The sequence below is a fragment of the Dermacentor albipictus genome, chromosome 6, assembly GCF_038994185.2.
Source record: "Dermacentor albipictus isolate Rhodes 1998 colony chromosome 6, USDA_Dalb.pri_finalv2, whole genome shotgun sequence".
Taxonomy (NCBI): Eukaryota; Metazoa; Arthropoda; class Arachnida; order Ixodida; family Ixodidae; genus Dermacentor; species Dermacentor albipictus.
The window spans coordinates 16,709,398-16,722,860 of NC_091826.1; positions in this window are offsets into that span (position 1 = coordinate 16,709,398).

Here is a 13,463-nt window from a genome sequence, read left to right on the forward strand (position 1 = left end):
CGGCTTCCACGGTTCTTTCGCTCCTTCAGCTACCTCTTGAATGCAACATTCAATGTCTCGCACTGTTAAAGCTACGGCGGAGCGCGCCCACGACGCCCCGCCTTCCAAATGTCACTTTGGCGCGCAGTTCAAATTTCATCTTGAAGAGCCATTAACACTCATTACACATTACACCCATTACATTACACCCATTAAACAGCCATTACCACAGTAATTATAAAACGTTGTTCGCATCCTAGTATTCTTAATGTTAGCAAGTTTCTGACATAACATAGTACGTTATGGAGCATGGATTATGAAAAAATTACACAGAAATTCTGAGAATTGTCTACAAATGCGTAAGCATCCTTTGGCTCGGCTGTTACTTTTTATTTTGTTTCCCAAATTTCAGCTGGCATAACTACAACTTTCAAGTTGACCTGACTCCATTTTGAGTTGGCCCACCCGGTCGGCCCAGCACAAAATGTAAATTAGCCCACTCCCAAATCTGAAGTTGGGCCATCCCCCAAAAAATTTGCCCATGCACAAAGTTCCCGTTGACCCACTCCCAAATTTAAGTTGGACCCCCAAATTTCAGTTGGCCTACCCCTACAACAGGCTTCCCCATGCATTTTGTAGCCCTATGTATCCTTATGGGTAGGATATCACGCGATTTTCGCGTTACGGAGGCTATTTTGCTAACAAAATTCTCTGATTAGTTTTTTGTTTGTTTGTTTCAATTGTTCCTTATCGCTCATAAGCTACCAATACCTACATTTGCACTATTATAGCGATTAAAGGTCCAGAACTTCTAAGGTCCAGAAATAATACAAGGCATTACATATTTCGCGTGAAATACATTTTGCTGGAGTGCTCGCCAAAGAATGCTTGCGCACTAAAATAAAAGTGGAGAATTAGGAGCAAGCAGGTAGTTTCTTCGCATGCACATGCCTCTTCAGAGAATGCGAGTGATCGCTGTACTACACAAGTTCTCGCGTGTTATGGCTGTAATATTCGCATTCACGAATAGGGACTATTTGATTCAAAGATCGAATCGAATAGGACACTATGGATTCGTTATTCGAAAATTTCAAACATTCGCACACTCCTACCTAAGACGCGCTAAACGGAAGCCAAATGTGGGTGCCCTCAGCGAGCCGCAGTGCGCTTTGCCAGTGGACTCGTCGCGGCACACCGCGGCTGTCGCAGTATCTACGCAACGTAGCGGACCGCAGCTACCAATAGCAGCCGCATATGGGAGTCCGCTTTATTACGAAATGAAGTGTCCAGAAGAGACTGAGGAGCAGGCTTCTGTTGAAAGAAGAGCGTTTGAAGGAAAGGCGACTGCGCTCCGCTTACGAGCTCCACGCACCGCTTACGACAGCAAAGCTTGGCATGAGATGTTCACAGCAGCATATGCTATCCGCGGGCTGTGTTATTTAACCAAGCCCGAGGGGTGGTTCAGAGCCCCTTAAAAAAGAAGAAAAAAGAGAAAAATATATTTGAGAAGAAGAAGAAGAAGAACTGTTCCTGCTCGTTCGCTGCGGCTTCTGTCACTTGGCCAGGTTTTGGGTGATATTAGGCTTTACTAATCTTATTTATTGACCTCTCACTAATTCTAACGCCACCTTCATCCTAGGCTGATGTCCATAAACTCCCCAGGCAGGGGTTTTTCCCCATGGGCGGCCTCTATTCCAACGGATGAATTACCTCTAGATTTGTTCATCCGCAGTGGTGTGAGCAACATCCCGGTGGCTCTGGTTCCTTCAAATGGAGGCTTTATACGTCTGACCAACCCCCATGCGGTCCAGAAATCTCTGCAAGCTGCTACCTCTTCATACCAGACCATCACGGAAGTGAGACAGTTCGGCCGCGGAGCTATCGTGTGTCGATCGCCAGACCAGTCCTGTGTCGCGGATTTGCTAAAGTGCTCATCATTCGCGTCATTACCGGTGAGTGCCTTCATCCCTGCTCACCTCGCCTGCACTAAGGGAATAGTCAGAGGTGTCGATGCTGATCTTTCTCCCGCTGAAACACTTGAGAGATTGTCTGGGACTGGAGTAATCGCTGTTTACCGATGCAATCGAGTGGTAGACAATAAGCAGGTCCCAACAGAATCAGTGATAGCAACTTTTGCTGGAACTTCCTGCCCGTCAGAGCTAAAGGTGTGGCCCCTTGTGTTCAGAGTTGAACCCCTGGCGTCGCGTCCAATTCAATGCCGCAATTACTGGCGATACGGCCACAGTATGGCAGGGTGTAAATCAAGACAACGTTGTTGCGCATGTGGGGGAGAACACGCTCAAAGTGATTGTAATGCCCAAGAAGAGCGATGCTGTTTCTGTGATGGAAATCATCCAGCCAATTATTTAAACTGTTCTGTTAGGGCTCAATAATTACAGGTGATTGAAATAATTGATCGTCGACGCTGCTCTAGGATGGAGGCCGTAAACATTGTGAAAGAAAGGGCATCTGGCTATGCGGGGACAATAGGCAGACAAAATCCTTCCATGGACCGATCACTTACTGCAACTATAGAGGCCGCTGTGGAAAAGGCAGTTACTAAAGCTATGGAAAGGTTGGCAATGAGCCTTGGTGAATGTATCTCACAAGCCGCTTCTAGTCATTTATCTCATTTGACGCAAACTACCTGCGCAGCTCCTGTACCAACGCAAACAGTTGACCCTGAGCACCAAACTAACCATGAAAGATCAGACGCCAGTCCTTGCAATAATGATATTGGACTTTCAACTCCCTCTTCCGCGGGCCCTACAACTTGTAATCTGATTAATACAGATTTGGAGATGACAGAGGTAGAACAAAATGCTCGAGCATATAAAAGAACCATGTCTTCTATTAGTGAAGACTCCTCCCCCGGTCCTCACTCAAAAGCTAAGAAAAGTCAGTCCAGTGTTGTGCTAAAGGATAACATTCTACAGAAGGCAGTTTTGACTGCGGCACTTTCCAAAACATAGGATCACTAAAAGTGCTTCAGTGGAACTGCCGCTCTTTATATTCGGCATCAGTAGATTTAACTTGTTTAACTTCTCAATTTAATCCTGATTTAATTATGTTACAAGAAACGTGGCTAAATCATGAGAAATCTTTTCAGCTGAAATTCTACAGGTCATTCCGATTAGACCGTCCTACAAGAGGTGGCGGATTACTTACACTTATCTCATCTAAATTTTGCCATAAGGCTAAAATTTCATTTCAAGTTTCTACTCCAGAGTGTGAAATCCTAGCGATAGAACTGGTTCTCCCGGGATGTTGTCCTTTTACCGTAGTTAATGCATATTTTCCATCTGGCGTACAGGACACTAGCACACTGGATAGTGTTATTAACTCTTGTGGACGTGACATTGTAATCTCAGGTGATTTCAATTCTCACCACATTTCATGGGGTTTAAAAACAGATTTGTGCGGCACCCGATTGTGGAACTGGTCGTTGGACAATCGACTCACGTGTGTAAACTCCGGATCTATTACGTTTGTTAGAGGCCGATCTTACTCTTCACTAGATCTTACATTCTCTGGCCCGAGTTTCTCCGTAACTTCTTGGTCGACTATTGATTGTTCGACAAGCAGTGATCACCTTCCAATAGTATTTGACGTTGCACGACCGGTAACATTTATAAGTGACCAGGCTCGAACTTTCATAAATTACAACATTTTTAAAAAATGCTTACGAAATGTTCTTTCATCTCTGTCTGACGCATCTACAGAACAAAAAACCACGATTATCTGTTCCGCTTTGGAAAGTTCTCAACAAAAGGCTCAATTTGAGATTACATTGAATAAAAGAAATTCTTACAGTCCTTGGTGGAATGAAGAATGCACTCCAGACTACAGAAAGAGAAAAGCTGCTTGGAAAAAATTATTGCATAACCAGAGTCCCCAAAATTGGAGTGACTAAAAGTTTTTTCGAGCTGTCTTTAAACATACAGTTTCTAAAGCCAAAGATGAATTCGACTGTAAGCATTTTGATTTCTTGTCTAACAATAAAAATAAGCGTGCATTGTTCCGTTTTCTCCGCCGGTAGAAAAGTTCTTCCGCGTCAAATTAATATCGACTCTATAATCTTAAGTAGCGATGAAATGAAACAATCACTAGAAGAAATCGCAAAGGGATTAGAAATTAGATTTTCTTCTGTCTTGCCAAGTTGTTCTCGCTTAGGAAGGGCATCAGATGATTTTACAGTAATCTCCACGTTAGAATTGGGTGAAATCGTGGAGCGACTTCCAGATTCAGCTCCCGGTGTAGATGGGGTAACATCTACTATGATCAGAATTTTATTTAAGGAAGCTCCTGATGACCTTTTAGTTATTGTAAATTACTCAATTCGCTTCTCATGGATTCCGTCTGCGTGGAAAATTGCTAAAATCATCCCTATTCTTAAAAATCATGGGGAAGGATATACAATAGATAACATTAGGCCAATTGCGCTAACCTCAAATTTGGTTAAAATAATTGAAAGATTTCTATATGCCCGCATAATTAAATTTATACAGAACAAGGACTTGCTTAGCCCCTGCCAAATTGGATTCCGACCATCATGTTCAATTTGGCATGCTCACGTGGACCTAGAAAGTAGAATAAAATTAGCACGGCGACAGAGGCAAATAGGTGCTCTTGTGACATTAGACATTTCCAAAGCCTACGACAGTGTAGAACACTTAATTTTATTAGATATATTGCGAAATCTAGAGATTCCAAATTATTTTTCAAACTGGATTGGTGAATTTTTAAATGGAAGAACATTTTACTGCAGTCTGAGAGGCGTTTCCTCGAGTATATATAATCAATCACGAGGTGTTTCTCAAGGAGCTGTCACTTCACCATTACTATTTAATATTCTGATGTGTTCCATTCCTCTTCATCAAGATGTACAAACATACATATACGCGGATGACATTGCTTTCTTCGCATCAGACAGTGATATTCACTCCCTATATTATCGACTACAAAACTACCTCAACGCCATAGAAACCTGGTTAAACAAAATTCGCCTTTCACTTAACGTTAGAAAATGCTCGATATTGGTTTTCCCTCTTAACAATCCCGTTAATATATCGATCTCCTATCGCCTCGAGACTATACCTAGAGTAGAGTCGGTGAAATACTTAGGTGTAGTATATGACGGTTCCCTCAGCTGGCTCGGCCATATTGACCATATAGTTAAAAAACGAGTGCGAGCAGTTGGTATGCTACGTAAGCTGTGCAACAGTCGGTCCGGAATGCGGAGATCCACCTTTAATGATATACAAAATGTATGTACAGCCCATTTTAGAATTTGGATGTGTTTTATTTTCTGGTGCTCCAGCTTATAAATTACGTCCCCTTGTTCTACTTGAGCGAGAAGCCCTACGACTGCGTTGCGGATTACCGAAATATGTTGCTAATAACATATTACACCAAGAAGTCAGGTTGCCCTCAATATTGTGTAGATTTCGGTTACTGACGGTGCAAACAGTCTTAAAATTGTATGAATCCCCTATTACAATATTGGAATACATATTCATTTCCCAGCCTGCACTTTTCTTCGGAGTACACTGGCATCGTTTTCATACACCACAGGTGGTCTTCGTATAAACATTGATAAATCCCTTAAATGTACGTCTCTGGGAGGTACCACCTATTTGCGATGTGCGAGAGAACCTACAAATTATATATGATGACATCTACCCAAATAATGCAGAACATCTCCCTTATAATATATTAAACGGCTTATTACAGTACCATTTATTGAGTTTATCTATAAGTGCGGTCATTGCGACAGACGCCTCACAGTGTGAAGAAAAATCTGGAATTGGCATTTTCTCTCCCGCTCTAGACTGGTCATTTGCAATCAGGATTCCGGACTTCTATTCCGTATTTTTGGCTGAATTTCTAGCTGTAGTCCTAGCCTTACGCAAACTAAACTTGTCAATATCGGCGGTTGTAATAATAACAGATTCTTTATCCTTATGTTCCTCGCTCACAGCAAATGGTGTCGCTAACCTTTTACGTACATTTCATTTTCTAGTGCCTGCCCACATAAATTTAATTAGATTGCTTTGGGTGCCTTGACATAAAGGATTAGTCATGAACGAAATGACTGACAGTCTCACGAGAGAGGCCCTCAGTGGCCCTGTATTACCATTACTTCATACAATAGCTTACCTGACGACTACTAGATTCAGGAGATATACAATTACTCAAGACTTTTTGAACCCAGCTGTACCTAATTTTTCAGAATATCGACACCTCCTATTCCCTTGGCCCAAAAATTCCTTTCACACCAGAAAAACTGAAGTCTTTACCCGATTACGTTGTCGAATACCAAAATTAAACTTCTATCGTCACAGGGCTGGTCTGGTGCCCTCCCCTCTGTGCCCAGACTGTGGAGAAGATGAAACAATAGATCATTTTTTCATATTCTGCCGCCGTTTCACTTCTTTAAGAAAAAATCTAGAATCAAGATTTACACAGCTTGGTTTGAGCTTTTCAATTATAAATATCCTTTCTCTAGCAGCCTCCTCTCTTGGAAAGTGCCACAGGGATATTTGCTCAACCGTGGAGGATTTTATAAGTGCTACAAAGAGATTTTCTTTGAATTCTTAAACATTTTATTTTTGTTCATTTCCTCCAGTTAGCTTCACCAATTTTAGTCTTTTAATAAAGATAGCCTAATTTCACCCAAATTTTGGCCGATCCCCCACAGTGGGTGTGCGCCATCGCATAAGGCATACCATACCATACCATCAGGGGCGTAGCCAGGGGGGGGGGGGGGGCTTATGGGGCTTGAGCCCCCCCCCGAAATTCTTTCGTGCTGTCCATGCACCGCCGACCAAAGCGACCCCCGGCGCCGGAAATCACTCTGGATTTTGTCTAGAATGTCTTTTTGACGCTCGAAAAGACATTTAACCGCGAAGATTGCGAACTCGGGCTGGATTTCATGGCAACTCCCATACACCGGCAGTCACATAACGCCAAGTAGTGTCATCCGAGCACAAAGTTTCAAGGGCGCTTTGATGGTGAGCGGGCTCGCCGCGGCATCTCACTGAGGCCACGGAATCTATGGAGCGCATGGATATCAATTGCGAAACTTTCTGGGTATAAATCTCATAAGCTCTTGATGTGAAACGTGCATTGACATTTCCAAAGTTGTGCTTTAAATTTTCAATTGCGGCACTTTGTGGGTTTAATGTTGTTATAAACATTTGACGCGAAAGGTCCATTGACTTTTCTAAAGTCTTACATCGGAACATACAACGAGACAAGCCAAATCAACACACTAGCAGACGAGTTGACAAAGCACGCAGCGAGGTCCAATGAGACGATGCGTTGGGGTGGTTCATTTGTGCCGTCATGTCACATAAAAAAATAGTATCAACATTTTTTTAACCTACGCCAGAACATCCATGTCAAGACACTAAAGGCAGCCAAAGTAACTACGTTTTATTTATTTTTTCTACTTTGACTTTTATTCGCCGAAAACACATTGAGCCTCTTCAATATATTTTTGTTCTCGCTACCCTACCCGCGGGCTGCCAGAGCGAGCCAGCGCGCATATGTTTTTCTCGTATGGCCCCGACCACCGTGCGGTGCACTTCGGTGCGCGTTCGGCTTGCTCTGGCCGAGTGGATTTTCACCTGACAGAGTTTTGGAAGCTTTCTGGCTAGCAGACGAGAAAAAAAAAAAAGAATGGTCGCTCGCCGCCATCACTGTGGGGACTCGAAGGATTGCACTGCGTTCCTTGAGCGGAACCTTTCCGGAAAGTCTTGTTTCGCCGGTGTAGGATACTGAGCAGTATGCGTATGGTTCTCAGTAGGCCAAGCGTCTCATGTTTTCTTCAGTATTAATTCCGTAGCCCCATTATGTGCCCGATGTAGGCATTCGATTCTGGCCAACATACTTTCCTATGCGTTTTTTTTTTGTCATTTCGGTGCCTCCGCCCCACAGAAGAAAAATACATTGTTGCGGCGCAGCGAATTGTCGCATGGTGAAAGTTCGATTTTGATACTTCTTGTGCTGAAAGTAATGGGCGACGGGACGCTTCAGTTGCCGGATACGTTTATTATATTATTGCGAAAGCAGTTATATGGACACTCCAGGCGCATTCCTGCCATCGCCGTCGCCCTCATGTTTCGTATAAAGTCCAAGGGTGATGCTGTATGTGCGAGTGAAAGCGTAGGAGGGGAGGTGGAATGGGTGAGCCTACGATGGTGGCTCAGTCTTGTGTGCGCAAAGGAGAAAAGCGGGGAGGAAGCGCGCCGCCTTCCGTAGCGCGCAATACATCGGGGGGAGTGGATGGAATGGGGGCGGAATCTAGGATTCTGTGAATCTATGATTGTGCAACATGTTTATTTGCCTTGTTTGACGCATTATATACAGTTACCTTTTGTTACATACGTAGACTCATTGGAGACTTATACGTATACTTAAATATCTTGTTGCTAGGTTTTGTGTATACATGCAGTGAACTTTGTTTCCAGTGACACTTTTTTGTGCTTTATCAAGCCGTATTTTCGCATTTGTATATCCCATTGTATCCGCATTTCTAATGTACGAGGGCGAGTCAAATGAAAGTGCGCCTACCCTAACCGCGCAATAATGGTTCGGTTCATACGGTTCATACTGCGAGGCATGCGCGTAGGAGAACGGCATGTCTCATTTACAAAAGTGACACGCAGGTGTGAAGATAACTGTTCTTTAATGCTCTCATACACTGGGTTGAATATGGTTGCGTCACATAATGGACACTTCAAAAGTTGAACAGCTCGGTGTCGCGAAGTTTTTGACAGCTAAAGGTGTTTCCAAAACAGAAATTAATCGCCGTATGGCTGCCGTTTACGTTGAACACGTCATTTCATTGACCAATGTGAAGCGTTGGAGCAAACGGTTTAAAGGACGTTGTAAAGACATTCCAAGACCGGGCCAAAACCATCGTGCAATCACCCCCCACACAATTTCAAAGGTTCATGAGCTGATGAAACAAGAACGGAGGGATGAACTGGCAGACGGTCTGAACATCAGTCACGGTTCGGTTCACGCCATAATTCATGAGCTTCTCGGTTATCGGCTCTTTGGTGCGCAATGGATCCAGGCACGTACCCAGGGGGGGGGGGCCCGGGGGGGCCCGGGCCCCCCCCGAAACCATGTGGCAGATCCCCCCCCCCCCCTTCCCCACCCACGCCACCACTCCTCACACATTCCTAAAGCGCCGCCAGATCAATGTTGAGACTTGGCAGCTGTTCATCGGTCAGCATTATGCTGCCTTTTTCACTCCTTTTAGATAGTGGTATAGTTATCGGCATCTCTTATAATGTGAAGGAAAGTTTTCTCATAGATTCCGCACCCGCGCGATTAACTCGAGATGCGTTCAGTTGTCACCATCTATTCAACCATCACGCGCATAGCTGTTGCTTTTGTTAGTTCAACCTTCCTTGTTTAGGCTGATCCTGGGACCAGGAGAGGGATGCGACTGTTACTCAGCTGGCCTGCACTCTCATGGAACGAGTTGCGGCCGGAGAAAACGCCAATTGCGTTTAACGTTTGCCTTTGCTTCATTATTTCCTTGAATTACGGCTGGCCGCGACGCTGGCAGATGCCCGGAACCATATACACGTGATATGGGTTAGATAAGGTGGGAAATAAAATAATGTGAAAGAGTGTCCATCATGAAACCCTGCAATAACCCTTAAACCCATAAGCAAGATGACTGTCGCCCGTTACCTTGTCTGTTTTTCCCTAATTGTATAGCACTTTTCGTGCAGAATTGGCAATTGGAAACAAAAATCGCAAGGAGTTGGAAATTAAGCGATCTACTAAGGGAGAGAGCCAAGGCAACAACCAAACTGCAAGCAAAAGCGAATAATAAAAAAGTGAACCGTTGTTTATGAGAATATTTATGGATCAGCATCTTTTTATTTAAAAAGTAAGCAGAGAAAACGCCTCCGCAAGTGGAGAGCAATTACTTGTTTTGAATGACGCTTCTACAGTTATCGGTCGAACCGCCTCACGTAGCCACTTCTCTGCTGTGCTTATGTGGGTGTTTTTCTAACCTTTCGCGGTGAGCGCAGACAATCTAGAATCGCAGAGTCCTGCGCTCTACGCGGTTGTATGGGACTGACATTCGCACAGCGTTGCGCAATTCGCGGAACTGTCAAAACTGATCCACAAGGCGAAAATAACTGATATTCGAAACTATAACATGAGAAAGACTGAAGAAGCCGTAAAAAAATGAACCCAGCCTGAAATCAGTAAATAAGAAGCCTGGCATAGGACAAACCATGATGTATTCACTAAAATATACGAAGGATAATATCATAAGCAATCTCGAAGATATAGTAAAAGCAGCGGAAAAATTCTAAGCTGACCTGTATACAGTACCCAGAGGAGTCATGATACCTTACTTAGAAACATTAATGAACAGGATACAGAAACTCTCCTATAACTAGCGATGAGGTCAGAAGGGCACTGCAAGACATGAAACGATGAAGAGCGGGAGGAGAAGGTGGAATAACAGTCAGTGGCGTAGCTAGGTCGTCTGGCACCCGGGGCCCGTAGGTCTTCTGTCACCACCCCCTCTCCCCCTGGGTGTAGCCGGCAGTAAGAGGTGTGTCTTCAGACGTATATGACACCGCCCCCCCCCCCCCCCCCCCCGCTGGCCCCTTGCACCCGGGGCCCACGGCCCCCCTGCCTCCCCCTGTTGCTACGCCACTGACAACAGTCGATTTCATCAAATATGGAGGAGACATAATGCTTGGAAAACTGGCGGCTCTTTATACGAAGTGTCTATCGACTGCAAGGGTCCCAGAAAACTGGAAGAATGCAGACGTTATACTAATCCACAAAAAAGGAGACGTCAAAGAATTGAAAAATTATAGGACTATTAGCTTGCTCCCAGTATTAAATAAAATATTTACCGAAATAATCTCCAATAGAATAAGGGCAACACTGGATTTTGTCAACCAAGGGAACAGGCTGGCTTCAGGAAGAGATACCTTACAGTGGATCACATCCATGTCATCAATCAGGTTATTTCGAAATCTGCAGAGTACTATAAGCCTCTCTATGTGGCTTATATAGATTACGAAAATGCATTTGATTCAGTAGAGATACCAGTAGTCATAGAGGCACTACGTATAATCAAGGACTACAGAACGCTTACGTAAAAAGCTTGAAAAATATTGCTACATGCCTGTGGTATTTGTTTGTTTGAACGAGGTACGTGGGCGCCATCACTCCAGAAAGGAGGAGGAAGAACGAACTGGGCTCGCGCTGTGAATCTAACCGGTCAGCGCTGCAACCGTTGTTGTAAATATAATCTGTAAATAGTTTCTCGTTTTACTGACTCGTCCTTCACGTAAGAATATCTACGGAGGTTCTACAGCTACCTTAATTCTACACAAGAAAAGCAGGGACATACCTATAGAGAAAGGGGTCAGACAGGGAGACACAATTTCTCCAAAGCTATTCACTGCGTGCTTAGAAGAATTCAAGCTATTAAACTGGGAAGGCTTAGGAGTAAAGATCGACGGCAAATATCTCAGCAACCTTCGGTTTGCCGATGACGTTGTTCTATTCAACAACAATGCAGACGAGTTACAACAAATGATTGGAGACCTTAACTGAGAGAGTGTAAGAGTGGGGTTGAATATTAACATGCAGAAGATGAAGATAATGATGAATAGCCGGGCAAAGGAACAAGAGATCAGGATCGCCAGTCGGCCACTAGAGACTGTGAAGGAGTACGTTTACCTAGGTCAATTAATCACAGGGAATCCTGACCATGAGAAGGAAATTCACAGAAGAATAAAAATAGGTTGGATCGCATACGGCAGACATTGCCAGCTCCTGACTGGAAGCTTACCATTATTATTGAAAAGTAAGGTGTGCAATCAGTGCATTTTGCCAGTGCTGACGTATGGGGCAGAAACTTGAGAACAAGTTAAGGACCGCGCAAAGAGCGATCGAACGAAGATTGCTAGACATAACGTTAAGAGAGAGAAAGATAGCGGTTTGGATCAGAGAGCGAACGGGTATAGACGATATTCTAATTGACATCAAGAGGAAAAAATGTAGCTGGGCAGGTCATGTAATGCGCCGGGGAAGGAAAGCGCAATCGAGGACGACAAACCACTAAGTGGAGCGATGAAATCAGGAAATTCGCGGGCGCTAGTTGGAATCGGTTGGCGCAGGACAGGGGTAAATGGAGATCGCAGGGAGAGGCCTTCGTCCTGCAGTGGACGTAAAACATGATGACGATGATGATGATGGAGGTGGTGGGCCCCCCCCGAAAAAAAATCCTGGGTACGTGCCTGAATGGATCCCTAAGATTTTGATCCATCGCGAGAAGACGGAGAAGTTTCGCGCTGCCTTGACTCATCTGATCGGGTATCACAATGAGGATGACGACTTCTTTGCAATGGTGATCGGGGACGAACCTTGGTGCCACTACTACGAGCCTGAAACACGACGGCAAAGCTCACAGTGGAAACATTCGAATTTACCACGCCCAAAGAATGCAAAGGCCATCATTTCCACTGGAAAGGTGTCGTTGACTTTTCTTTCGGTCGTCAGGGTCCATTACTGATAGAATTTGCTAAATATTGAGAGGCTATCAATTGTTTCCGATATTTTGATACGCCAGAACGGCAGCGTGCCGCAATCAAGAACGAACAACGTGGAAAATTGACGAATGGGGTCATCTTGTTCCACGACAATGCCTGTCCCCACGTCGCTTATGTGGTTAATACAAAACTGGCAAAGTTCAAGTGGGAAACGCTGCAGCATCCGCCATACAGCTCAGACCTCTCACCTTGCGACTTCTACATTTTGCGGCAACCGAAAAAACAGCTCAAGGGAACCAGATACAGACTTTTTGAAGCAGCAACCCAAGGAGTTTTCTAAGACGGGAATCACGCGACTCGTTAGTCAATGGGACAAATGTCTAAATTCTCATGACGACTACTTTTAAATAAAGTACCTCGTTGTTGGCTCACATTCATTTGACTTGCCCTCGTATATCTTGCAGAATTCCTGCTTTTTATGCGTGCCCTCTGTTGCGACTATAATTTCGGTGCAATTACTCACGATACACGACCGGTGACAGCTGCTCCTGCGTAATACATTAAAACAAATTACAGAGTCATTGAGATTTTTCACTGGCCATTGCATATATAAAAGAATGTAAGCACGGTTCTTGAATGACAAAGTTTCATTAACATATTTGTCCTCAACTTGTTCAGTTCATTGCCTTTTAATTTTTCATATCAGTGGCATGCACTGCTTTCCTGGTTTCGAACTGATAAAGTTCTAAAGTTCGTGTGATATTTTCTTTACTTAATAAATAGACAAAAATATGGAAGCATTGATATCAGTTATTTTGGGCAAAATTTTTGGCACATACGAGTATATTCTTTTATGAAAAAAAAAAATGGCTGTGGCTTAGGTAAGGTTAAGCCCAGGATGCGAAGCATACTAGCCTTTATTTTAGTTGT